At 33.6% G+C, this 27,002-nt stretch overlaps 1 long non-coding RNA gene across 1 annotated transcript in view; it reads right to left on the bottom strand.

Moving 5' to 3' along the window:
* LOC118612927 overlaps window positions 1–24,025 on the bottom strand; it is a 34,206-nt gene extending 10,181 nt beyond the window's left edge. The window contains exon 1 of the long non-coding RNA XR_004955288.1: window positions 20,029–24,025. This is a non-coding gene — a long non-coding RNA (uncharacterized LOC118612927). The remainder of the gene's footprint in view (window positions 1–20,028) is intronic.
* Window positions 24,026–27,002: the final 2,977 nt, after the last annotated feature.

Genomic DNA, 27,002 nt, shown 5'->3' with positions numbered 1-27,002 from the left:
GATTCTAAACTTTACTCGTTAATCTTTCCTAACTACTGAAACTCATGATTCACTGTTCCAGTGTCAGTGATGACTTCTGTAGCAAACTGTCCAGTGAACAGGACAGAATCAAGAAATCTCCAGGGCACACTATTGCTTCTTAGACAGAGCTCCGGTCTTTAGTCAGCTTTTCCCCACAACACTGTCCTTGGAGAAGAAAGTGTTCTTTAGCATGCTATTCAATACATGGCTACATGCCACATGTGGGCCATGGAGTCACACAATAATGTTTTCATACTTCTCATTAATGTACTGAAACTATTCTAGATGACAGGGACTGAAAAGTGCTACATGAGATTATTGGGCGATTCAAAAAGTCCCTGATTTACAGGCCAGGAAGTGCACTGCTGCTGTGTCCAGAACAAGGCAAGGTCACCTGCAGGCACACCTCTGCACAACTCTTGATGTCTACCTTGGTGCCTCGACTCTTTGTGACCTGGGGATTAGGTGTCGCCTCAGCAGGTAGTGAGTCTAGCTGGCCTTTTGAGATTGACAGCAGAGAACAGTTCCACATTCCCTTAAGCAAGACCTAAGGTGTACTCATGGATATGAGTCTAAAAAGATTTCCTCCCCAGAACACTGAATTCTCACTACAAGGGAGGATGAAAAATTCATCTCTCCTTTCCATCCACAATTGCCACAACCACCCCAAAATTGCAAAGAAAATTGCATAGTTTAACCCTTGATTTTGAAAGTACAGAGAAAAAGAAAACTTCCTTGAGAATTCAGAACCAAATGAGCCCTCATTATCAGAGTTTGTATCCTTTATTCATATACCACCAATTTGTTCAACCAGGGAGAAACAATAATATTCTGAATTTGTAAATCTAATGGTCCTAAACTCTACCTAAATGAACAGAAATAACACAATTGAGAATTTGATAAAAGTGATCTTAGACTGATAATGGTCTAACATCCTCACGGAAGCAAGCACTTTTTCAAAGAAGTCTCCTTTAACCTACGACTCAAATAATTCTGACCTATAAGTTCCAAGAAAGATGAAAAATAAGAATAAAACAATTATCATAATGAACAAGAAACAAACTATCATGAAAAGCAGTCTGTCATGACAAAAAAAAAAGCAGTCATTCCCACAGAGGCTTTAGATATTTGAATTAACAGACAAGAAGATAAAGCAAATATGTCCAAAATATTTTAATAAATAATAGCATTCTTTAAAATATGAATAAAGATGAGACATAAATAAAAAGTATCATGTAGAAATAAAAATATATATAATTGAAATTAAAAACTCAGAGATGAAGTTGTTAGCAGATTAGGCAGAACTGAAGAATTAGTGAACTGAATAACAGGGCAAGAGAAATGATCCAGAATGCTTCACGGTTACAAAGATAAAAAATCTAAAAGCAAGATTAGATAGAATTTAAAGTGAGAAAGTTTAGAAAACATCTTATCAGAGTTTCAAAGAGAAAGGAGACTGGAACAAAATTTTCCAAAATTAATAAAAGACAGCTATCCACAGATTCAAGCCCAACAAACTACAAACAGGATGAATAACAAGTCTATACTTAGAACCCACACATCATGTAGAAATGGCAGAAAAACTCCTGTCTCCATCCCGAAGTTGAAGTCTTAGAAGTAATAAACTGACAATTGACTTCTTAATAGCAACATTAAATGATAGATGCTAGGGAAATAATATCTTCAAAGTAGAGAGAGAAAATAACTGCATTTAAAATTCTAGTCATAATGAAAATATCTTTCAGAAACAGGAGCAAAATTAACACTTTTTCAATTGCTGAAAGAGTTTGACATAAACAGATACCCATGGTACTTCAAGTGAAAGGAATGTAATTCCAGATGGAAGGTCTAAGATTCAGGAGAAAATGGAAAAGCAAAGAAAGTATTAAATATTTGAATAACTGTATAGCATGGCTCTTAAACATGATAATTATATCATTATGCTGGACATTTGTATGTCCTCTATGGAGAAGTGTCTGTTCTGGTCCTCTGCCCATTTTCTGATTGGATTAGTGTTTTTTTTTTTTTTATTGATGTGTATGTTATTGATTGTGGTTATTCTTTGTATATTTTAGATATTAGGCTCTTATTGGAGATGTTGCTTGCAAATATATTTCTCATTCTGGTGGTTGTCTCTTTACCTTGTTGACGGTTTCTCTTGCTGAGCAAAAGCTTTTTAATTTGATGTAGTCTCATTCATTTATTTAGCTTTTACTTCCCTTGCCAGGTAAAATTCTACCTGGCAATATATGGGTTAGTCCTCTTTAAGTCCAAGATCCTTGAGTTTAGTTCTTATGTTTTCTTCTATGCATTTCATGGTTTCAAGTCTTATATTCAGGTTCTTAATCCATTTTGATGGATTTTAATTTTGGTGTGCAGTGATAGACAACAGTTTAGTTTCATTCTTTTGCAAGTGGCTTTCCAGTTTTCCCACAACCATTTATTGAAGAGGCTTTCCCTTCTCCACTATATTTTTTGGGGTTTTTTTTTGTCAAAAATTATTTGCCCATATAAATATGGATTTACTTCTGGACTCTCAATTCTGTTTTACTGGTCTGTGTGTCTGTTTTACTTCCAATACCATGCCTTTTTGATTACTGTTGCTTTGTAGTATAATTTGAAGTCAACAAAGTGATAATTCCAGCCTCTTTCTTTTTTCTCAAGATAGCTTTAGCAATTCAAGGTCTTTTATGCTTCCATACAAATCTGAAGATTTTTTGTTCTATTTCTTTAAACAATGTCGATGAATTTTTGATGGAGATTGCATTAAATCTGTATAATACTTTAGGAAATACGTTAATTTTAACTATTTGATCCTTCCAGTCCAAGAACATAAAATATTTTTTCATTTCTTTGTATCTTCTTCCATTTCTTTTAATAAAGTCTGACAGTTTTCATTATACAGTTCATTCACATGTTTATTTATTTCTAAGTATTTTATTCTTTTTGTTGCAATTGCAAAAAGAATTATTTTTTCCATTTTTTTCTGACATTTCATTATTAGATTATAGGAACATTATGGATTTTTGAACGTTGGTTTTGTATTCAAAGACTTTACTGTATTTGCTTATTGTTTCTAGAAGTGTTCTTGAGTCTTTAGGGTTTTCTACATAGAGAATCATGTCATCCACAAATAATGACAGTTTGACTTCTTGGTTTTCTATTTGCATGCAATTTATATCTTTCTCTTGCCTGATTGCACTCGCTAGGACTTCCCATGTTATATTGAATAATGATGATGAGAGTGGACAGCCTTGCCTTATTCCTGATCTTAGAGGGAGGCTTTTTATTTTTCACCATCAAGTATTATGTTGGCTAAGAGTTTGTCAAATATGACCTTTATATGTTAAGGTACTTTTCTTCTATACCCATTATGTTATGTGTTTTCATCATAAATGGATGCTGTATCTTACTGAAAGCTTTTTCTGCATCTATTGATATAATCGCATGATCCTTAATTTTTAATTTCTTTATGTGATGTATCACATTAATTGATTTGTGATGTTGATCCACCCCTGTATCTCTGGAATGAAGCCCACTTGATCAGGGTGTATAATCTTTTTAATATGTTGTTGTATTAGTTTTGCTAGTATCTTATTTAGGATTTTTGATCTTGTGTTCACGAGAGATACTGGTCTGCAGTTTTCTTTTTTTATGTTTATCTTTTCCAGATTTTGGTATCAAAGTAATATTGGCCTCATAAAATGAGTTGAGAAATATTTCCTCCTCTTCGATTTTTTGGAAGAGTTTGAGGAGAATAAGTATTAAATTTTCTTTGAACGTTTGGTAGATTTCACTGGTGAAGTCATCTGGTCTTGAACTTTTACTTTTTGGTAGGTTTTTGATGAGTGTTTCAATTTCCATACTGTTGATAGGTCTATTTAGATTTTCCAGCTCTTCTTGATTCAGTCTGGAAAGGTTGTATTTTTTTAAGTACTGGCCCATTTCTTCCAGGTTATTAAATTTGGTGTTACATATTTTTCATAGTATTCTTGTATGATCTTTTGTATTATTGATATCGATCATTATTTTCTTTCATCCTCAATTTTGTTTATTTGTGTCCTTACTCTTTTCTTAAGTGAGTCTAGCCAGAGTATTGTCAATTTTATTAACATTCTCAAAGAACCAACTCTTTGTTGCATTTATTTTTTCTATTGATTTTTTTGTTTGATTTCAATTTCATGTATTTCTGCTCTGATTTTTATTTTTTCTTTCCTTCTGCTGATGTTAGGCCTCATTCATTCTTCCTTTTCTAGTTTTTTGTTTTGTTTTGTTTTGTTTTGTTTTGTATTGTTTTGTTTTGTTTTTTAAGATGAAGCATTAGGTTGTTTATTTGAGCTCATTCTTGTTTTTGGAATAGGCCTATAATGATATGAGCTTTCCTCTTATAATTACTTTTGCCATGTCCCAAAAGTTTTTTAGGGGAGGCCACTCTTGGCTGACCTCACAGATTGCAAGGACCTTGTCAGCTTACAACCCCTTATTTTTTATTTTTTACCCTACAGCACCTGGTCTCCCTAGGTGGTCTCCCAAGTACTAACCAGGCCTGACCGTGCTTATCTTCTCGGATGAGAAGGGATCTGGCTTGTTCAGGGTGGCATGGCCGTAGACCCAAATGTTTTGATATGCTGTACTATTATTATTATTGTTGTTTCTATCTATCTCTTGATCTTTCTTTTTTTTTTCTGACCCAGTTATTCTTCAGTAGCATCTTGTTTAATCTCTATGTATTTGTGGTTCTCCTGATTTCCTTTTGCAGTTGATCTCTAGTTTCAAAATATTATGATTAGAGAATAGAGTTGGTTTAACATCAATGCTTTTATATTTGTTGAGGCTATCTCTTTGTCCCAATATGTGTTAAATTCTTGAGAATGTTCCATGTACACTAGAGAAAAATGTATAAGCAGCTGTTTTGGGATGGAATGCTCTGTCAATGTCAATTATGTCCAGTTGGTTTAATGTGTCATTTAAGGATGTTATTTCCTTATTCATTTTCTGTTTTGATGTTCTGTCCATATTCAACAGTGGGGTATTTAAGACCCCTGCTATGATAATGTTTTGGTCTGTTTCTCCCTTTCGTTCTGTTTGTAAATGCTTTACATGTTTTGTGGCTCCCTGATTAGGAGCATAGATATTAAGTGTTATATCGTCTTGGTGCATGATTCCCTTTATCATTATGAAGTGTTCCTCAGTATCTTCCTTTACCTTTTTTATATGAAAGTCTATTTCATCTGATATTAGTGTTGGTACTCCCACAATTCTCTGAATGCCATTTGCTTGAACTATCATTTTCCACCCTTTCACTTTGAGTCTCTATTTGCCTTTGGAGTTGAGATGTGTCTCCTGGAGAGAGCATATGATTGGGTTTTGTGTTTTGATCCGATTTGCAACTCTGTGCCTTTATATTGGTGTGTTCAGTCCATTTGCATTTAGTGTGATTATTGAAATATGAGGTCTTCTTATAGCTATTTTATCTTTTGCTTTCTGGTAGCTTGGTATTTCCATTACTTCTTTGTCCTTGTGTTTCTGTTTTGTTTGTTTGTTTGCTTGCTTGTTTGTTTTGTTTGGCTTCTGTGGATTTTCCCTCTAGTTTTTATTGTTTTATGTTATATACTTTAGTTCTGAATCTTCTGCGTGTGGCTACCATTACAAATATGTAAAGGATAATTATATGTACACAATTGCCCATTTTCTTCTTCACATGCCTTATCTCCATTCCCCTTTGTGAATTTGAATCTTTGAATCCCCCCCTTTTAGTTGTTGTTTCACTTTGTCTCTACATATGCTGAATGTTCATTTCCATCTTGCTATATAGCAATTCTCTTCTTATTGTTTAAGCTTATAATGCCCTGTTCTTAGTAGGGTTGCATTCCTCCACTTCTATTTGACTGATAATCACCTTACTTCTAATTATGTATTTTTTTGTCATTTTGTTTTAGGCGAGCTGATTCCTTTCAAAATTTCTTGTAGTGTAGACCTCGTAGTGGAGAATTCCCTCAATTTTTGTATGTCTGGATAGGTCTTAATTTCTCCTCTATATCTAAAGGAGAGGTTAGATGGATATATTATTCTAGGCTAGTAGTTCCTTTCACTTAATAGTTTAAATATTTGATCCCATTCCTTTCTGGCTTGTAAGGTCTGTGCTGAGAATCCAATGATAATCTAATGGTTTTTCTTTATAATTTACTATTTTAATCTCCCTGGCTTCAATGAGAATTCTATTTTGTCTTTGCTTTTTGATAATTTTTATTACAATGTGTCTTGGCGAAGGCCTTTTTGGGTTGAGGTAATCGGGTGTTTTGTTGAGTTCTTGAATTCCAAGCTCCAGCTCATTTCTTCGATTTGGGAAATTCTCATCAACTATTTGTCTGAAAATGCTTTCTAGATCCTGCTCCTTTTCCTCGCCTTCAATAATGACTATTATTCTTATGTCTCCTCTCTTTCATTATTTTTCATTCTTTGGTTTCTCTCTTCTTCTTTATGATTTATTTCTAGATTTCTGTCTTTGATATCACTGATCCTTTCCTTTATTTGGTTAACTCTATTTCCCAAGCTTGCTGTTTCATTTTTCAACTCTTGCAGTGTGTTTTTTATCTCCGTAAGATCTATTCTGTTCTTTTTTGAGGTTTTCAATCTCCTTGCTCTCCTCATCTAGTTGTTTTTCAATTCCTGAAATTGTTGCTATATTTCATTTTGGATCTCATTGTGTTTTTTCAGAAGTACCATTCTGAATTCTCTGTCATGTAAGTCACATATTTCTATGTCTGTAAGCTTATTTTCTGAAAATTTTTCTCTTCCTTTCTGAGATGCCTTGTCACATTGGTTGTTCATGGTGTTTAATGGACTATTTATCCACCTGAACATTAAGGGAAGTGTATTCTCTTTTTCTTTTTCCAGAATGAAATTCATTATATAAAGGTCTCTGTAGCATATTGCAAAGAAGGCATTTTTATTTTGGTTTCCAGTAGGTGGTGTCTAAGCCTCTTGGATCCCTGCTTTACATAAAGCCTTAATAATGCTTTTTTATTTTCTTGTAGATATTTAATAATGCTCACTACTCTCAATTTCAGTCCTTGTCAGTATTAGTAACAGTTTTGGTAGTATTTGCTTAGATTTTCCTGGAGCGCTGTGGTTTTTGGTCTCAGAGGATATGGGATTAGTGACCCTCATGGCTGGGGATTGGGGCCTGTGGCTCTGCCTTGGCTTTGAAACTGTGGCTGATAAAAATCAACTTTTGTTTCTTTATCGCCCTGCTTCTCTGCTTTATACTCTGATGCCTGGGCCCTGCTGCAGGTTTGGTGGAACTCACAACTCTCCCAGGCAGGGCTGTTCAAGGAACTCGTCGAAACTTCTCCCCTCCCCCTTCTCCTACAGGGACTTCCAGCATCTGTGAGGGGCAGCTTTTTTATTTCTCCCAGTCCACCATCCCACACTTGGGATTCTGACATGTGGTAGCTCTTATGCGCAGATCCCATGCTCAGATGTGCTGGTGTGCAGTTTGGGTGCTTTTTTTGTGTTGAGTTTTAGATGTTCAGCTTATTGTTTCCAGGGAAGAGATCTGGTAACATCTCTCACTCTGCCATATTTCATACTTGTTCAACATTAAGAGAAAATCACTAAATAATTTCCTCTATCATACAGGAGATTAGGTTAGCTCATTAATTTTCTAGCAGCCTAAAAACTGTTTCTTTCTGTTACATAAATAAATCCTGTGGATGCAGAAATATTAATGGAATAGGTAGCAATGTCCCAAGAATCTCCTAAGCCCATTAAAGTCCAATATGCTAACTTTACCTTTATCTTCTTAATTAGATCCCTTGATAACATTTAACAGCACTAAGGGCTCACTTTTTTTTTTAATGTAGTGAAAGTATTTTAGAATGTTAGGGACAAAATGCTCAAATCTCACATTTTCACCAACTAATGTCATTATTTCAAACTGCTCACAAGAGACAAAAAGAACAGAGCTTTTGATTCTTAAACTACCTTAAGTTGACTGGTGTTTTTAGAAACTATAAAGAAACCTTCCCTTTAAGGCCCTTAAAGACAATATATACAGCTTACAATAAAATATAAATGAGGAAAATTTCAGGTATACTGACCTATCTATAAGGCTATTCAAGATTTGCGCAAAAAAAAAGGAAAGAAATAGTTAAAATAAGAAAGCTTTGTGTTTGATTTTTTTCATAAGAATATCAAAAAGGTACCACAGTACAATGTTAATAATTCCTAATTTCAATATGTCATTTAGTATTTGTATATTTAAGTAAATTGATATAATTAAGACATATTCTGATCAGCAAAATACCACTTTGCATAGAAACAACAATTTAATAATGGTATGTACAGGCATACAACACAGTTTGAATTATAAAGACCTTTATAGAGGTTTTATTATTATTTTATTAGTTATAATTTGCCAGAATTAAGGGTTAATTAGAATTAAGTTCACTCTTAATTTAAAGAGTGGTGCCAAACATCATGGAATATTATTTATTTAAAAATTAAGGAAAGAAACTGAACTGAAAAAATCAAAATGTTTCTTTTTTTATTTTTAATGTTATATATTGAAATATTCTATATTAAGAAGGCATGAGAGTTCAAAATAAGAAAAACTTGCATCACATAATAATTGACACATTTTTAAAAATTTATTTTTCTTTATTAATAGAATATTTTGGAAAAATTAATATTATTACCTCAAAAATAATTTTGTTCTTTTTTATCATTATTGATGATATAATGACTAATTATGTATTCCTCAATGGTGCTTTAAAATGAACTCTGAAATTATGTGTTCAAACTTTCATTCATGTGGAAAATATATAAATTGTGCTCAATTTGAGAGATATAGTAACAGAATATGTGTAATTTGAGCCCTTCATTTAAAGAGAAAATTAGTTTTCAATGTTGATTTTGATAAAAAAATGTTATTGGTTTTTATTAGAAGTTTAATATTATTAAAATGTTTAAGAAATTTAAAATTTTAAATAAATCTATAGTTATAAATCCTAAATCTTTCAGCATTCAAAGTAAATTAAATGACACTCATTATTTTTAACTTTCTTATTCTACTTAGTTACATTACATTTGATCAATACAAACCAAATTTAGTTTTAATTTTTATTTATTTGTTTGTTTGTTTATTTATTTATTTATAATTTTTTTAATTATTATTTTTTTCTGAGCTTTCACCCTCTCATCTCTCTTCTGGCTACCATACTTGTTCCTCTTTTGTATTTCCTTTTCCTGGGAAGGGCTTCACTATCTATGGATTGAACTGAGCTAAAAATCTCTGTATCACCATTAAGCTATTTTATCTCACTCCGTGTTCCTTATTTCCAGTCCGTTAGCAAGCCTTCTGCATTCTACCACTGCAATATTTTTCAGTTCAGTAACTATCAGCTGATGCTGCCAATTTCAGGCTCTCATGCCAGAAGATGGATGTTAAGACAAGTCCATTAAGTATTCTCAATGTGATCCCAGTTTACTATTCCAACTTCTTACCTTATAATTACTGTTTCTCCAAACCACATTATCTATTTTTTTTCTAAATAATCTATGTTCTTTCATGATTCCAATTCTTTGCACAGATGAATTATGAATTCTTCTATCTTAAAATGTTCCTTGTCTGTTGGCTGAATGATGTCCACTCCTGAACTATACTATGGTGCTCACATGTGGCTGCCAGCTGAGAATGTTTGGCCCTGAAATGGTGCAGGACATGGTAGTCATCCAGAAACAAAAGGCCAAGGCAATCTTCAGGTTGGGTGTTGCAGGCTGATCTCCTTAGGCAAGTGCTTCCTAATGGCCTTGTGGGGGGGGGGCTTGCACAGTCCAACTGGCATAGTCTGTAGATTGCCTGGCAAGGGGCCAGACCAAGGCACAATGGTGGCTGCCCTTCCAGTCCTTGTTCTGGTGCCAAGTAATACAGAATTTCTTGGTATGAATCCCGCTAGAGCCTCTGACCCACCATGAGTGTCCCTGGTGAGTGTCCACAGGTCAGAAAGCCTTGAGCATGGGTCCTTCAAAGGGATGTCTAAGGTTTCAGTCTCCTTCCATCTCACCCAGACTGCCAGAGTCCCCTCTGGTTCTTACAGTCAGAGTTATTGGATTCTCCTCTTCTTCGGACTGAGACCCCGGGCAGGGGAGAACCCAAATGAGGCCAGTACCCCCTCTCTTTCAGAAGAGCCTCTGTAGCTTCTCTCTCCCTCTAGCCCAATTTGTGACTTTGCCCCTCCTACCAGCTTCAATATAACTACTTCTTTATATTATCAGACGTATGCATTGTAATCAGTTGGACTTCACATGATTCTTCGCATTGATCATTTTATAATTTGGTTGTGATTTCAATGTACACCTGAAAGGAGGTGAACCCTGCTTTTGCTTAGTCCACCATCTTTCGCCAGCCCACCAAAGGGTCTTATTTTTTTTTCAGAAAGAATTTTACTAAAGCTATCTATAAAAACAATTCCAGACTGGAAAAGGCCAGTGATTTAAAAATGTTAAATACCCGCCTTGTAGATCGATATAGTAAAATGTGCCACCTTTCAAAGAAAAAGTATTAATATGAAGTTCTGAACAGCAAAAAATTTATGCTTTAAGATTATAACATGAATTATCTGTTAAAAAGTTGAAAAATGAAGTTCTTTCTCTGGCTTTAATGAATCAGAGCATGGCATATCATCTTTTTGGGCATCTCCTGAGCATATTAATGCAGTCAAGAATCATAATTGTCCAAGTCACTCTCTTTCCTGGACTTATGCACAGGTGGCTTCACTTGTTCCTTAAGGCTCTTAAGCCAGTTCGAACCCACGATAGCACTTTACTTAGTGTACTTAAATATGAAGAGCCCAGAGAGACAGCAACTAAATAAGAATGCCGACACACAAACAAATAAGATTGCAAGCATGCTAGTGTTTATTCATACCAGATCCTGATGTTTTTCAGTCCTAGCAGATCACCCAGTGATGCTGGCTGAGACAGACACACGATGAGCAGATACGGCATGCCAAATCTGCGCTGGGTTAATTGCCAGTTGATTACCATAGGTCAGCAAAGAGGCCTCTCGTTCAGATGGACAGAGTCTTGGGCCAAGAAGGAAATCAAGGGATGGAGAGACATGCTCTTGTGAGACAAAGAGAGTGCTCTGATTCAGGAAGAGAGTCCTGGAGATTTTATGCGTAGCAATGACGTCTTCAGTGTCTTATCAGCCAGGCACATGGGTGTCTGGTTATCACTCTTGGTCAAAACAATTTCACTCTTGGGGTAAACATTTTCAGCTCGGCAAAGAGATTGTTTACATTTCTGATGTTTAACATTAGTGGAGTCATTTTACACACATGTAATATAATTAAAATATAGTTCGCATAAGGACAAATAAACTCACAATCCACATGTAATAAATCACTGTAATGATAATGAAAATGAGAGATAACTAATGAGAAAAGGGAAAGAACTCTATGAAAATGTGTATGTAATCTCACCTACATTTACTTGATTAGCACTAAATATAATTGAAACATTGAATTCTCTTTCAACATGTCATTTGATGAAACAACACCACTAGGATAAGAATATAAACAACTTGATTTCCTGCCAGAGTCTGTGTTCTGCTTTGTCCTAAAAGTTAGATGTGTGGGTGAAACTACTTGCCTTAATTTAATTCCTACTGGACTCTGCTACTATCTGCACAGAGGAAGGAAAAATGAGAAATAGTAACTGTGCTTTCAAATGAATTCTATCGTTTCAGTGCAGGTGTCATCTTTCTGCGAAGCAAGTATCCTTGGGAAAATCTTTACCATGTACTTCTCTCAGTACAACCACTTTATTGGCAGATCCTGCCTGAAGTCAAAGATTATAGGTTCTCCTCACCAATGGTGTGATTTGAGGTCCTCTACCAAGTCTTCTCTAGTTCAGAAGTGGCATCCACAGAATACCTTTTGTTCTCTCTACCTACCCAAGTTAAGAAAAGTAAATGATATTCTATTCATAAAGCACTTAGCCCAGTGCAGGTCATTGGGTACAACTCATGTTATCTCTTATGTTTTCACAAACCTTTCTTGAATAAAATCTTATATTTATTACTCCTTTTCAGTTCTGACACTCAACCTGCATTTAATCATCATGATCATTGTCAATGACATTTCTTCATTACCTGAAGAATTATTTAGATTAGAGCAGGCTGGCCAAAAGGAATTAGATTAAAGACAGGTTGGCCAATGCTGTTTTTTGGCCAAAAGAAATAAATACTAACAATTTTGTTAAATATAATTTTATTATATAGTTACCTCTTAACTATCTTTCAAACTTTGGTAATGTTGCTGTTATTTGGGGTGGTTTTACAACAATTTATAGGTTTTATATATCCTTTAAAATATTTTTATTTTTAAAAATAATGCTACTTGATTATCACAATTTTAAATCCTACTCTAGTGTTTTGTTTGAAATAGAAATGTACACTCTTTTGTCTGAAATAAAGAACATTCTCAATGTCTAGTTAATACCTGAAAATAGTAGCTTTTGGAGCCATAAAAATTGTATAACCCTGCATACAGAAAATGTACATATATATGCTTTGCCAAATAGAAATCAATGATAAACCTTTTACTCTGTTAAATAAATTGAGAACTTTAAAAATTATATTAAATATTAAATGCTACAATGAAACTAATAATCACCATTTCATTAGTGTTTTCATCATAAGTAAATATGATATCTTGTTAAATGAGAATTTGACATCAAATACAAGTGAAGTGAAAACACACATAAATGAATGGGACTAAAAACCTTCTGCACAACAAAAGAAACCATCAACAAAGCAAAAGGGCAACTGATAAAATGAGAGAAAATACTTGTGAATAGCACCTCTGATAAGAGGTAAATATCTAAAATATATAAAGAACTTATACAATTCAACAACAAATAAACGAATAATCCATTTAAAAAATGGGCAGATGACCTGAATGGACATTTCTCTCAAGAAAACATAAAGTGGTTAACAGAGGTATGAAAAGCTGCTCAACTTAATTAGCTGTTAGGGAAATGCAAATCAAAACTCCAATGAGATGTCATCTCACACCTGTAAGAATGGCTAATATCAACAAGAAGAAGGAGAATTTGTTGCCAGTGTAGCATGTGGGGCTCTGAACAGCACCAAAACATGATCTCCCCTTTGGTTAGATTTCTTAGGGCTTAAATATCTCTGCAGTGTCGATGCAAGGGGCACGTGATTACTTTGTCTGAAGTTCTACATGTGCCTCATGACTCGGAATAGGGAAGGGTAGTTTCAGGCGGGGACTTAAAGGGGGAAGAAATTCCCAGACCACCAGTTCTATCTACAAGATTGTTTCTCTTGTAAATGTAACAGAAGTTTCCAGAAGGCCATTCAGAGATCTATAGGATGCGGTTAATCTATAACCAGCTTAGTCAGTCATTTCTGTAAGCCCCCTCTTTGCATTATCAGATGCCTCTTCTTTTACTACAATTGGAAACTTATACAGGGAGCCACAGAGACAGAAACTGACACTGCAGTGGCAGGGAGAGATTTACTCAATAGACCCAAGTGACTGCTGGGGTGCATGCACCACCCAACATGCATATCACCTAGAAGCTCTTCCAGTTTCAGAGATATACAGGCAACTGACAGGCAATGTCAGACCTGGAGGAGCTTTGCTCCCTCTGCTAAACTGCCCTAGGTCAGGGACAGGAGATAACCAGACCACTGCTTACAGCATTGACTCTTCCACTGCAGCATAGGCTACAGCCATTTGTGGATCACTTTGTAGCTCCTACCGGGTAACCCTGAGCAATCAAAGGCAACAGCTGACCTTGGCGTACTGGGGAGCCACTCCCAAGGGGCCACAAAACCAATGAATCTGGAGTCTGACACCAGATCACAATGGAGAAACTCTTGACTGGCTCCATTAGTGGTACACACAAAGGGTGGTTACAACAAGTGCACAAGGCTGTAAGGGCAAATCCCATTCAGTACAGTCAACCCACACAGCAACTCTTACCCTGTGAATGCAATCAATTCACAAAATTAGTCAGCCTGAGTGTCAATTCCATCCACTGATGCACTAACAACAATAAAAGTTTGGTGACAACAGAAGATCACACTAAACCCACACATAGATCATGTCCAGAGCCCCTGGCATAGGGGATCAGGGAGAGTGCACCACTGCACCACACCTTCTATATTAGGCCATCTGGCCAAGACTGCGAGATGAAACAAATATTCCTGATACATAGAAATGAACACAGAGAGGGTAATAAAATGAGAATACAAAGACACATGCTACAAATGAAACAATAGGAGAAAACTCCAGAAAATAAACTAAGTGAAATGGAAGCAATGAACCTACCAGACAGAGTTCAAAATAATAGTTATCAGGATGCTCAATGAACTTAGGGGGAGAGTAGATAGCACAATAAAAACCTTAACAGAGAGATAGTAAGCATAAAAAAGGACATAAAAACCATAAAAAAGAACCAGACAGAAATGAAAAGTACAATAACTGAAATGAATAATACACTAGAAAGATTCAATAGGAGATTGGATGAAGCAAAAGATTGAATTAGTAAATTAGAAGACAAGATAGCAGAACACAACTAATTAAAACAACAAAAAGAATAAAGAATTTTTTTAAAATTAGAATAGTTTAAGGACCACTGGGACAATATGAAGCATAACAATATCTGGATCATAAGAGTACCTGAAGGAGAAGAGAGCAAGCAAGAGTTTGAGAACCTACTTGAGGAAATAATGACAGAAAACGTTCCTAACCTGGCAAAGGAATTAGAAATACATGTTCAGGAAGCACAAAGAATCCCAAACAAGAGAAATTAAAACAGACCCACACCAAGACATACCATCATTAAAATACGAAAGGTCAAAGACAAGGAGAGAATATTAAAAGCAGCAAGAGAAAGGCAGTTAGTTACTTACAAGGGTATCCCCATAAGAATGTCAGCTGATTTTTCAATGGAAACTTTGCAGGCCAGAAGGGACTGGCAAGAAATATTCACAGTGATGATAAACAAGAATCTTCAATCATGAATACACTATCCAGCAAGGCTTTCAGTGAAGAAGGAGAATGAGATGAAGAGCTTCTCAGACAAGGAAAAGCTTAAGGAATTCATTAACAACAAGCCAATATTGCAAGAAATGTTAAAGAGAGTTCTATAGAAAGAGAAAGGGTAAAAAAGAAAATAGAAAAAACAAATAAGAATAATAAAATGACAATAACTATATACCTATCAGTAATCACTTTAAAAGTAAATGAATTAAATGCTCCAATCGAAAGACACAGGGTAGTCAAATGGATAAGAAAATAATACCCACCCATATGCTTTCTACTAGAGACCAACTTCAGATCAAATGAGGCTCACAAACTAAAAGTAAAGGGATGGATAAGAATATTTCACACAAATGGAAATTAGAAAAATACTGGGGTACTGATACTTATATCAGATTTAAAGAAAAAGTTTATTATAAAAGTTTATAATAAGAGATAAAGAAGAGCATTACATAATGAGGCCGTAACCCTAGAAAACATATATGCACCCAATATAGGAGCACCTAAATATATAAAACAATTATTGCACATATAAAAGGAGAAATCAACAGTAACACACTCATAGTAGGAGACTCTACCATCTCCCCGATACCAATGGATGGATCTTCCAAGCAAAGAATCAACAAGCATGCAATGGACCTAAAAGACACACTAGAGCAGACGGATTTAATAGATATTTTCAGAGCATTATACCCCAAAGCAGCATTTGACAAAATCCAGCATCCATTTATGATAAAAACTCTCAGCAAAGTGGGAATAGAAGGAACATATCTCAACATATTAAAGGTCATATATGACTAATCTACAGCTAACATGATAGTCAATAGGGAAAGGCTAAAAGTGTTTTACTTAAGATCAAGAACAAGACAAGGATGCCCACTTTCACCACTCCTCTTCAACATTGTATTGGAAGTATTAGCCATAGCAATAAGACAAGAAAGAGAAATAAAAGGCATTTGAATTGGAAAGGAAGTAAAACTTTCGTTATTTGCCAATGACATGGTACTATAAATAGAGAACCCTAAAGATTTCACCAAAAAACTATTAGAATTCAATGAATTCAGTAAATTAGTAGGTTATTAAATAAATATTCAGATGTCAGTGGCATTTTATACACCAATGATGAACTTTCAGAAAGAGAAATTAGGAAAACAATCTTATATACATTTGCATCGAAAACAATAAAACACCTGGGAATCAAATAAACCAATGAGGTAAAAGACCTATTCTCAGAAAATTATAAGTCATTGAAAAAAGAAATTGAAGATGATAAAAATGAATGAAAGCATATACGGTGCTCATGAGTAGGAAGAATAAACATCATTCAAATAGCAAAACTACCCAAAGCAATCTATAGATTTAATGCAATCCCTATCAAAATGTCAATGGCATTTTTCAGAGAGCTAGAACAAATAATTTTAAAATTTATATGGAACCATAAAAGACCCTGAATAGCCACGACAATCTTAAGAAAGAAGAACAAGGTTGGAGGTATCACACTATCCAATAACAAACTATACTACAAGGCTATAGTAATCAAAACAGCATAGTACCAGCATATAAACAGATACATTGATCAATGAGACAGAATAGAGAGCCCTGAAGTAATTTCATGCCTCTGCACTCACTTAATATATGACAAAGTAGGTAAGAATATACATTGGGTCAAAGACAGTCTCTTCAATAAATGGTGTTGGGGACAGATACATGCAAAAAAAAAAGAAAGAAAAAAAGAAGAAAAGAAAAGAAACTTGACCACCTTCTTACACCATATATAAGAATAGACTCAAAATGGATTAAAGACTTAAATATTAGACCCGAAACTATAAAACTTCTTGAAGAGAACACAGGTAGTAAATTCTTTGATGTTGCTAATGGTAATTTCTTTCCACATATATATCCCTGGGCAAGAAAAACAAAAACAAGAATAAAGTAATAGGACTACATCAAAATTAAAAGTTTTTCTACAGCAAAGGAAACCATCAACAAAACGAAAAGATAACCAACTGATTGGGAGAAGATATTTGCAATAGATATATCTGATAAGAGTTTAATATCCAAAATATATAAAGAACTCATACAGCTCAACAATAAAACAAATCCGATTAAAAAATGAGCAGAAGATCTGAACAGATCCTTCACAAAGAGGAAATACAGATGGCCAATAGATATATGAAAAAATGCTCAAGGTCACTAATCATCACAGAAATGCAAATTATAACCACAATGCGATATCACCTGACACCTATCATTATGACTATCATCAATAAATCAGAGCACAAATGTTGGTGACAATGCAGAGAAAGGGAACCCTCATATATTGTTGGTGGGATTGCAAGTTGGTACAGTCGATATGGAAAACAACCTGGAGGTTTCTCAGAAAATGAAAAGTGGATATACCTCTTGATTCAGCAATTGCACTTCTAGATATTTATTCAAGAAAAACAAAAACAAAACAATAACTATTAAAGTTCTATGCACCCTAATATTCATGGCACCACAATCTATAATAGCCAATATATGAAAGTGACCTAAATGCCCACCAACAGATGATTGGATAAAGAAGTTATGGATTATATACAGAATGGAATTTTACTCACCCATTAAAAAAATTAAATTCTACCATTTGCAATGACATGGACTGACTTAGAGGTTATTATGCTGAGTGAAATAAGTCATATCGAGAAAGATAAATACCATATGATTTCACTTATATGCGAATCTAAGGAACATAAAGAACAAACTAATCGAAAACAGACACATAAATGTAGAGGACAATTTGGTGACAGATAGAAGAGAAGGGGATTTGGGGGGCTGGGAGAATGGAGTGGAGGATTAAAGAATTACAAATTAGTAGTTGATAGATGATCAAAGGCATGGGAATCCAGCATCGGGAATGGAGTTAGCATTAATATATTGGCTAGATGGAAAACCAGAAAAGGAGCAATTAGGGGGATGGTTTTATAAACTATATAAATATCTAACAAATGTACTATATACTTGAAACTAATAAAATAATAAAATAAATAAATAGATAATAAAACCATTTGTTTAGTGAATGACAGAGCATCTACAATACAGAAAATCAAACTTACAAAAAAACAAAAAAAATGAAAATAAATTTTACTTTTAATTATATTTTAATTATATTTAATTGGATTATTTTTGATTATATTTAAGAAAACTTCAAGATTTTTTTCTCTAATTCTTAGACATGTTAATTCCTAGAAGATAATCTCATTAAATTTTATGGTTTGCTATGATATAGTGTGATCAGGACCGAAAATCCCAATTAACCTTTTTTAAAAAATATTCTCTTAAAAATTGTTCTCTGGATAAATTGTTCTCTGAAGACTATAATTTCTCCTAGCTGTGCTGTTAGGCTTTGTTTCTCAGGACCTCATGCCTATGTATGCAGAGATTATTATTTTTTAAAATTTGTACAGTTTTTTGAAAGGGATACTCCAAGCTATCAATAATTATTTACATAGAAAATATGTACAAAATACTCAAAATACATTGTTAAGATAATGTCATTTATCTTAAACATATAAATATGTCTCATAAATATCAGTCAATTTGATTGAAGTGGTTCTACTGATTATTTTTCAATGAGATAAAATTTTAGTAAAAATAGTATTTCAAAGAGTATTTACATAGTCATTACATAATGGAGAAACTTCTCATTTTAACTGTCATCTTTTATAAATATTACTCATTCTGCCATTAAAATAAGAGAAAAAATAGTATTCTATGTTAATGCTAAATGTGAGCTCTAGAAAGATATATTCGCTATTTGGTTTCCAGGGCAATGGTAAAATACCTGAGCATTCAACAAAATTTTATTTTTTAATAACATATGCACTGTGAATGCTGAATTAGAACATTTTGAGTTTGAGATTACTATTATCTTATAGCTAAAAAGGACAATGACTATGAACATTTATTGAGAGATTTCAGAGAGCCAGGCATTAGACTCAGTTCTTTATATGCACTTTTTACTTATATTCTTAAGAAGTTTGTTAGATAGTATTGTTATCAGTGGTAGACCTGATACCTACAGAATTTAAGAAACATGTCTAAGGTTATTCAGCCCAGTAGTGGTTAAAAGATAGAAATGTAGGTTTGTCTTCATCATTACACTTTTGGAAAAGATATAGATTCAAATATTAAAAATTTGTTTTGATGGCCTTTTTATTTTGTATTCATTTTCCTTATTCTTTATGAACTTGGGATTTAGCATATTTATAATATTTGATTAGACTTTAATCGATATTGTCTTAAATGAAAAGTTCCCTAGTTTCCTTTGTAAATGACAGAAGAAGAAGGAGCTACTACTCATTTCCTGCCTATAGATGTTCCTTATTTTTATTTACTTGTTTGTTTGTTTGTTGCACCTTTGGTCTAGCCTCATCTCACAGTCTAATTTTAGCTCTAATCTAAAATAGTAAACCTACAAGTAGCCTCTCTCTCAAAATTGGTTGCCTCAGTATCAGCTGGCTTTGCCCTGCTCACATGCTACTTACTTCTGCAGGAGTGTGCTCTGAGCTCATTATAGGGGTTTTCTGTGTTTGAAAGGCACAGTGTTCTTTTTCTATGATACCTGTTCTCTTCTGAGTGCCTAAGTCCTTCTAAGACTTCAGTCATCTGCTTTCTTTCACTTATTCTTCCTACACAGCTCAGATTCCTCATGAGTATGCTACAGTATAAAACATCAGAAAGGCCTCTGCCTATACTCACTCATATGTCCTACAAGATTCATCAACCTATGTCTAGCCTGTGAGCATGATCACTCAATTTTCATGTTACAAACTTCCTCTCCAGCTTACAATTCTGGATTCTGAAACCTAGAACCAGATAAACACATGTGTTTTTTCATCCTAACTTGCATTCCCTCTTTCAACCCCATTTTCCAGATCTAACCTACCATGCTTGATTGCTGTCATCTCTCAGTCACTGCTACCAAAAACAGAGTGCTCCATCTTCCATCGTGCTTGCTTGCTAGAAATCATAACAAAACTAAATGGAGTTGTTTCACCAAAAATTAAAAATAGATAATTCCTTAATTTTAACTAAACAAAAGACTAACAGAAAAATATGAACTCCTCCACTTTTGTCAAAACTATTTTATTATACTGTCCATGAAAAGTATAAAATCACCAGAAAGTTGAATAGATTTAAAGCTTTATAAACATTTTGATAATTTTATTTTTCAAATTTTATCTCTGAAAACAACTAGCATCTAGATCAAAGAAGGGCATCATCAGGCTCTCACTCAAAATAACTATTCTGATTGGATTATTTTTTCCCTGTTTTAGAACTTGATATAAATTGACATGAAATTTGGATTTGTTTTCCAGAATTTACTTGCTCACCCTATATTTCTAAGATCCATCCAAATCATTGCATGTAGTCACATTCATTTTCAATGCTTTATAGGATTACATTGCGCAAATATACCATGGTTAATGTATCCTATGTACTATTGACTCCTAGTAGAAATTCTGAGTAAGGGGATATGCATATATTCACATTTAACAGATAATAGCAAACTTTTTTCCAAAATGTACTATTAATTTATTTCTCATCACCAACATCCGGGAACTCCAGTTGTTTTGAATTTGGTTTTGTCTGTCTTTTGTATTTGAACCCTTCTAATGAATATGTGGTTTCTTTCGGTTTACTTTACAATTACCTAGTAGTTAATAAAGTTGAATGCTTACATATATACATTTATAGATATATGTAGACATATATATCTATTTATAGATATATATGTCTACATATATATATTTATAGATATATGTGTATACATATTTGTCAATATATACATAAACTTTGCCAATTTTTATATTCTTAAAGTCTCTGTCTGTAGCAAAGTGCTGCAGAGCGATGTGGATGTCCTCTGGGAGGACAAGGATGAATTTTTAGATGTGATCTAATGGTTCCGACAGATCATCGCTGTGGTACTAGGTGTCATTTGGGGAGTGTTACCATTGCAAGGTTTCTTGGGAGTAGCAGGATTCTCCCTGATCAATGCAGGGATCCTGTACCTCTATTTCAGCAACTACCTACAGGTAGATGAGGAAGAATATGGCAGCACATGGGAGCTCACGAAAGAAGGGTTTATGACATCTTTTGCCTTGTTTATGGTCATCTGGATCATATTTTACACTGCCATCCACAATGACTGATCGGTCCCTGTCGGATCCAAAGGATCCTCTTGGTTACAGCACAAAAACATGATTATAGGGGTACCCCCAGCCATGTGGAACCTGGAAGACCATGTTTCCTGGATCGAGAATCAGCATGTTGAGCGTCAGAGCTTTCTGCAAGAGATGTGACCTGAAACTTTTTAAAGAATCATTCATTCATCTTTTGGAGAAGCATTTCTGCATTGTCCATTACCAATCATTTCTTCTTGGATACCATCATGGAACACCTGTTTGCCGATTGGAGCTGCTTTTTAAGTTGATGTACCTCTGGATCCAGATGAAACATTAAACTGTCTTCCTCACTTTTCCATCAGGTGTACAGTTTTTAAACTATCAGTGGCAATTCAAGTCTCCTGAAAAAAAATTCCAATCTTATTCCTGTTTTGTTTGTTTTGTTTTATCTTGGGTCTTTTTTTCCCTTCACTTATCAATGTCTTAGAAATTTTTATATACTCTGGAGATCTTTGATTTTAAGGTTATAGCATACCTGGGGGTCTATTGACTTCAGGTGGTAATAGAATATTGCAAATTACTATGAACTTCATTGACTTGGTCTTTTTATATGTTACCGGGATCATAAAAAGCCATGATTATCTAGGGGGAAAATCCTGGGAACAAATAAAATGAAACAAATACAAAAGATCTGTAAATTTACGAAAACTAGGATAGTTACCACTTCAAGCTTCAGGATCTACTTAATCCTTTGAGTTTTATTTTTCCTATTCATTAGAATGTGTGTTGGTGAAGCAAGATATTCATTTGCCTATTTTGAAAAAAAAAACATTTAAAGTCTCTTTGAAATTTTCAGATATACAGTGTGACTTACAAACTAACCAATGTAAATTATAGTCTTCTTATATACATAATCTTGTTCTATGCTCACTGGTTTCTTTAATGTAAATTAATTAGAACTACTAGGGAGTCACCTATTTTTTATGGTATTTTGGAATTAATTTTTTATAATATATTTTAAATAAATCTAGCACTTTATTCTTATTGGAAATATAAATAGGTGGTTCAACATAAAAATATATTTTGAGAAGTATGAATAAAAAATTTTAAAAGGCTTGTTTTAATCATTATTGCTTAGATTTGTATTATAGTGTCAGGTCAGTACAACACGAAGTTAGCTGGAGGTTTAAGAAATTATAGGACCTTTCAGACAAAAGTATTTCTCATTTGCCTGAAATATCTTTGGGATTGTGTCTTGCAATGCAGTCCTTAATTTCAAAAAAAATTCTGAGATTTTTAAATTGAGTGTCAATATTACAGAAGATCTCTACCAGATGATGCTAAATATAATTCTTGAAATGTAATATAGGAAAGCACACAAAATTATCACTGCTCTACAACATATAAAATTTGCTACATAAATACAAGATTGACTCAAAAGATAACATTCCATCTGAAATATATGCAGGTATTAGATACATTTCTAATGCTACTAGAGTATGATCAGACTTTGCAATATATGCAGCATCAGTGAAATTAGGAAAGGAAAATGATTTGGCCATTCATTGAATAAACTATTTTTCCTAATGTATTATGTCTAATGGCTTTAAACCTGTAAAAAATGTCCTCAAATTTTGTCCTTGTAAGGAAATTTTTAGTTAGGTGAGACACTTTTCATCTATTTTTAAGGATCTGAACTTTCCTCATTCTCTAGATATATATAAGCTTGGAAAAAATAGTCCCATTTCTATTGTAAGCAATTACAATTAAGGCATTCATATTTTAATTACATTTGAACTAACAAGTGTAAATTGAATTACTACAATATGAATGAAATGGTTTGAGATCTCCCTTCTGTGACAATAAAAAGACTGATTTGTGTAGAGAAGGGAAAGAGTAAAAGAAATAGAGTAAAACTTAAATATGCAAAATTATCTTATCTGAACACTTCATTTGTGCCTACAAAAATAGACTTGGGTTTGCCCACTCAAACTAATAGCAACAAAACTAAAATTTGTACTTGTTCAGACAAATATATATCAGAAACTGGTGCTAATACCTCACAGCTCTCAACTTAGACAGAGGGAAAATGTAGGCTTAAAATGCTCAGACTCTTAGAAACAGAGTATTTAGTAGTCATCTGTTTGCATACACCCCATGGAATTCCAAAATAGACATGAAGTCTTTTCTAAAAATATAATAATAGATAAAAATATAAAAATAGGTAAAGGGAAAGGAAGCAAAGTCTACAGCGGAAATGAGAGAAAAAGTTATAATACATATGTATTACATTAAACTTGTAAAATTGCATAGCCGAATCAAATATTTGGCTCTGAGCCTCCAGAAGATCAAAAGGAAAACATTATTACTACAACATAGGCTATGACTGTATAACAAAAATATATCAGTTGTTAGGAAAAAACAATTTTCTTGACATTTGGTTTCTCCAGTGGAGTTAAATAAATGAAAAAATATGTGATAAATGCATAACTTTTACAAAGATATTATCAAATACAAACTCCTAATTTTGACAAGAAAATACATTTGTAGGAAATGATGGGTTGTGTTACTCTTAATGTTGTGATGAAGCCCAAGAAAGTAATTGAAAGAATATTATACTTATCTGAAAATAAATAATTAATTCAAGATTACATGGAAAGTCTTGATTAAACAGGTTAAAAGGCATAGCTATTTGTAAAAATAAATGAACATATAAAATTTAAAATGTATAACAATCTGAGATGTTAAGTTTATGGGGTAACAAATTCTCTACTAGAATTTGAATTCTAGTAGAGAAAACTGGTACACAGATATATAATAATGGTATAACATGTTCAAGTGCCCAATTAGACACATGGTAATTCAGTTATAGGGTCACAGCCAAGAAGGAAATGAATTATCAGGCACTTATGTATATTCACTTTGTTCAAGGTACAAACTCTATGAGTTCCGATGACATGGCAAACATGAAGAAAACCATGGTTTGTATAAAGCTGAGTGTCCCATAGTTGGCAAAGGAGGGTCAAAATTAATACTTTATGAGGCCTTAATTCAGACTGGTACTTGTTTATATTTCCATTATATAGAGAAACTAAGAAGGAAATTGTCACAAAATATTGCACTAGCTTCAAGTGATATATACCACAAAATCCGTGAAACATAAATGATGCTTTGGATTTCAAAATTAAGTAATCTAGACTCTTTAAAGTTTAAAGTGTAGCTCTCAAATATAATAGTATTTTTAGGGCACTTGGCATTTTTTCCCATGCTGTTATTTTCCTAAAGTAAGTAACATATAAACTATCAGAAAGGTTAAAGATGTTCAAGAGCTCCTAGTTCAAAAGCAACATTTGAATAATAGAAAACAACTGTGGCCCAGAGTAATAAAATTTAGCATCCTGTAGAGAGTTAAGAGAAGATCTGAGCCTAAATTCAAGTGATTTGACTTCCAGCCCAGTGTTCTTCCACCTGAGAGCCATAGAGCATAGTCTCTAGGCCAGAGTGCATGGCTGTGAATCTTGACCTCAACACTGACTAGTTGTACACCTTGGGCAGGTTACCTGTTGTTTCTGTGACTCAGTGTTTTCATCTGTAAATTGAGAATAATCATAGTATCTACCTCATGGATCTATTGAGGGGAATAAATGAGTTAATTTCCTGAGAAGTATTTAGAGTACCTATCACAGTGTTATTGGAGCTTAATGTGGGCCCCCCAAAATATGCCAAAATGTCATATTGATATTTTGAATTAAAGTTATGTAAAAAGTAGTTATCACAAAAAGAGTACTCTGATCTCCCTATGTCCCTCTGAAAGCTGAAAATAAATATTCCATGTGAAAGGTACCTTCCCTGCACTAGAAGGAAAGAGAAACATCTTTAGTACCAGAGATAGAAAATTTGGAGCTAAGGAGCTTGTATAAAAAAAACTTTGTTCTTTTTACTGATTTACTACCCAAAGCCCAAACTCTACTTATTCCTTACTAATGAAGCACACAAACCCAAATTTTTTTGCCCTGTCAAATCTTCATCTTCTAAAAAGTACTATTTCATCCTCTAAAAAGTACAAAAACTGCCTGCTTTGGTCATTTCTTTAGGTCCCATATCTTTGAGACTTCCTTAAGTACATATATAATCAAATCTGTTTTTCTTCTGTTAATTTCTTTCATGTCAATTTATTCCTTAGACCAGCAAGAAGAAACTACAAGGGTAGAGTAAAAATTTAACCTCCCCAACAGTGTAAACATGAAGTAAAAGTTTGCTATTGGTACCATTGTTAACATGAGCCAGGCGTGGGTCTGGCCTAATAAATGATGCTACACTGGGGAAACACATGAATGTGCTGCAATTATTTTTCTTCCATCTGTCTCACATCATCATGTCAGGATTGGGAACTGAGAACCTTCGGAAGCCCTACTCTCTGTCAAGAAGCAAATTATACTATCCTCTACATTGTTAATCTTGCATATTTTTGTACTTTTGCCACTAAGGAAATTTGTGTCCTTTAATAGTGGCTATGGCTTTTTTCTCTCAATGGCAGCATTCTCCTAAAACCTCGTGTCCCCATTTCATGCTTATTTAGGAAATATAATAAAGAATTGGAGATTTGTTAGTGAGAACTTTCCCTTTCTTGATGCTTTTTCAAAATACTATTTTCTTGTCCATAAATTTAAATATGTCTTCTTTAATAACTCAAGAATACAATGTTCATAGTCTTTCTGACATCCAGGAGACATTAAGTAAACATTTTAATTCCATTTTTATGACACCAGGTTTTTCATATCTGCAGCTTATAGAAGGAGAGATCAATCCTTACTGCATTAATTTCTGGAAATATATCAGAAATTTAAAAAATTAATCTTAATCATATTTTGCCTCTCCTTATATTTGCATTAAATTGGGATATTGGTTGCAGTTAGAATGACATGTACTAAGCTGCAAAAGTTGGTTAATAAATTGAAAGATGTTTCTAAAACCAGATCTGTCTTGTTACCTTAACTGAGGGAATCATAATTCACATAGGACATCTCAATTTAAATATCATTTAGTTGCGTTGATAATTATTTTCTAATTTTTCATGGAACCTTAGTATGTTATGTTATTTTCTGCCAACATTCTACTTCTGTTAAGTTTCCTATCCTCCCTTCACATGGGAAGCAACAAATGATATAGATATTAAAAGAGAAGTCTTTGAACTAAGGTAAATCTAACTTTGATTTCTGTCTTCGCTGGCTGAGTGATACTTGGAAAGTTATCCAACTTTACTAATCTTCATTTTCACAACAATACAATTAGGAATAATTGCACCTATCTTTTAATTAGATATTTTATTTATTCGTTTTGTTTGCTTATTTATTTAAATAAATCCTGTAGGCTAAAATAAGTAAAGAATTTTTTACGGTTCTCAAAAAGTAATAAAGATAAATAAATGTCAACGATTGTTATTAATAAGGAATATATATTGATTAATATTTCTCTAAGGCCCAAGAGGAACAAAAAAGTTATTGCTTAAAAGGTAAGTTTAATCTTCTTTATCTCACACAGAAAATATGACAAATATACATGACTTTTCAATTTTGTTTATGTTGGACAAATAGTTGCTTTAAAAAATTTATTCTACATTCTGGACACTGTTTCTCTAAGTATAAAAAAGTTGTAAATATTTACTTTTAGCTTATTCCTTGTACTTTAATCATTTATAGCATCTTTGTCACAGTAGTCCATTATTCTGATGTAA

Source organism: Rousettus aegyptiacus, unplaced genomic scaffold, assembly GCF_014176215.1.
Source record: "Rousettus aegyptiacus isolate mRouAeg1 unplaced genomic scaffold, mRouAeg1.p scaffold_m13_p_17, whole genome shotgun sequence".
Taxonomy (NCBI): Eukaryota; Metazoa; Chordata; class Mammalia; order Chiroptera; family Pteropodidae; genus Rousettus; species Rousettus aegyptiacus.
The sequence above is the reverse complement of the archived record's forward strand: the minus strand, read 5'-3'. Positions and strand labels throughout refer to the sequence as shown.